This window comes from Labrus mixtus, chromosome 3 (assembly GCF_963584025.1).
Source record: "Labrus mixtus chromosome 3, fLabMix1.1, whole genome shotgun sequence".
NCBI lineage: Eukaryota > Metazoa > Chordata > Actinopteri > Labriformes > Labridae > Labrus > Labrus mixtus.
The window spans coordinates 4,517,947-4,520,702 of NC_083614.1; positions in this window are offsets into that span (position 1 = coordinate 4,517,947).

Sequence of the window (2,756 nt, forward strand, 5' to 3'; positions counted from 1 at the left end):
CGAGGACACACCCTCCTCCTGCTGCACAGACACCACTCAGGTCTGAAATACGCCCTAAAGTAACAACGCAAATCGTTTAGGCAGTGAGCCAATCAAACAGACTTCACTGTAAAACATGAGCATGTCAGCTGCTTATAGAGTAAGTAAAAGAGTTTGTGGTGCTGTCACCATCACTATTTTAAACATCAACACACTTTTGTCTTATTTCTACATGAATAGAAAAGTGAGTTCTCAAACATTAATATATATATTTTTTTCATATATTTTACATTTTTAAATTATATTATATATATTGTAATAGCTTATTATTGCTAGTTCTGCTTTATTTCCCTGTTAATTGTTTAGCACCAATACACCAAGTCAAATCTGATTCTGATAAAAAGTGTACATGTGACAATCAGCCAATTTCCAGCCCCTGAAGCTGAATCAGCTGAATGGAATCATATTGTCAGGTCATGCCCACGCCACGTGAGAGGGTCCACAGCTTTTTCAAGTAGAGCTCTGACTGTGTGTGCAGGTGGGAGTTGACATACTGCCATGGAAAAGTCTGCAAGATAGAAACCTGAGCTTCCTGATTGGTTGGAGTTCATCACACTGACTGGTTGAGTTGGTTTTTTTTGCTGAGTTTCACAACTGTGTGACGTTAGAAAGCAGACGTATTCTCTTGCAACATTTAAGCTGCTGTCAAGTCCCTGAAGGAAAATTACTCATAAATCGTTGTGATGCAAGATAAAGAGCCTCAGGAATGTTATTGAAATGTTTTTTTCCTCAGGGCGGAAGCTTGAATGCCATCCTAATGCTGAACTGTGTGCCTGTTTGCAAATCCTATAAGATAAAGTGACAAATTGTTACATTTTTATTTCTCAAACCTAGGGCAAATAAAAGGACATAGGGGATAAAGAATTGTGGTTGTAACCCAGAAGCTTATTCGAGATGCCAATAAACTTTGGCAAATTCTGCAGTGCCTCTGACCTACAGTAAGAATGAACCTGAATGAAAAACGTTTGTGATATACAAGATTTTCTCAGGATATTGCAAGAGTTTCTCTGGGTTTCCAAAATAAGTTTCTCAGGATCTCCTTAAAAATTCCTTGGACCTTCCAAAGGTTTCTCAGGATCTTACAATAGTTTCCCTTGATCCAGCAAAGATTTCTCAGGAGCTCACTAAAGTTTATTATTATTATTATTATTATTATTATTATTATTATTATTAATAATAATTATTTTAAGAAAAAATTGTTTATAGGTTTCATTTAAATTGCACATATATTTTTATTCCTGCACGGGTAAATGTCTTTGTATAAGTCTATTTTTAATTGCACAGGTTTCATTTTTATTATTTTTATTCAAAATGTTCTCAGGTTTCTCTTTATCCTAAAATTATTTCTCAGGAACTTGGCAAAGTTTCTCGGGATTTTGGATAAAGTTTCTCAACTTCTTGCAGAATCTCCAGAACGTTTCTTGCGGGGTCTTGAAAATGTTTCTCTGGATCTTATAAAAGATGCTTGGGATCTTGCAACATTTTATTTGGATCTTACAACAGTTTCTCTTGATCCAGCAGGTATTTCTCATGATCTGGTCAAAGTTCCTCAGGATCTCACAAAAGTAAAAAAAAACAAAAAATCTTATAAAGAACCTATGACCTAGGGTCCTGAGACAACTGTGCCCTGAGATTAGTGGAATATTGAAAAAGAGGAGCAGGGGGGTCACGTGATGCTTTCTAGCTGAGCAGACGTCTTTTGCTGAGCTCCCGCTCCATGAGGCACTAAATTACATTAATAAAGTTTTACTTGGTGGTTAACTTCCTATCCTCCTCGCAAGAAAGTTCAACAATGTCCGCGGGTGCTTCAGGTTCCTCTCACTCGAAGCTAAAAATGTACAGTCTGCTAGCCAGCTAGCTGACGCGGTGGCTAAAGATGGCGCCGACCTCGACGAGATTAATATAGCACAAGTGGTCACCGACAAGATAAGCTTGCTGATGGATGAAAAGTTTGCAGGCTTGCAAACTACTCTGGAAAATCTCACGGGGCTGATCCAAGAGCATTCCACTCGCATTGGAGAGGCTGAGAACCATATTTCGGCCGCGGAAGATGAGGTGTCCTCTTTGAAAACTAATGTGTCCTCGCTTCAGCAGTCTGTGAAGATGATGGATGAACGTATTGATGACCTCGAAAACCGCAGCAGGAGAGACAACATACGGATCGTCGGGCTGGGAGAAGGCATCGAGGGCAGACAGCTGCTGCAGTTCTTCGAATCATGGTTACCGAGGGTTCTCGGTTTCCAGGCTAAAGGTGACAAGGTGAAGATCGACAGAGCGCACCGGGGTGCCGGCGCGCTGACCAACAACCGACCCTGGCCTGTGATGATAAAGCTACACAACTTCGGTGATAAACAGAAGATTCTACAAGCGGCGCTTTTTCCATCAAGCCGGATTATTCACCTAAAGTTAAAGCTGCACGTCGGGAGTTTAATAAAGTCTGCGTGCAGCTCATTCAGAAGGGGATCCATTTTACTATGCGCTTTCCGGCTAACCTCTGCATCAAATGCAACGACCAGGATCACTCATTTAAGACACACCAGGACGTGGAGAAATTCATCACTGGACTTGGCTGATGATTGTCTCCTTTTTCCTTTTCTCCACAACAAGGTTTAATTATATGCCTCTGCAGTAATCTCAACATGAGATATGGTATGTAGCCTGCTTTCTCTATTCCAGGAGTTCATACACGTTTAAAGACTTTACTTACTTGTAATGGG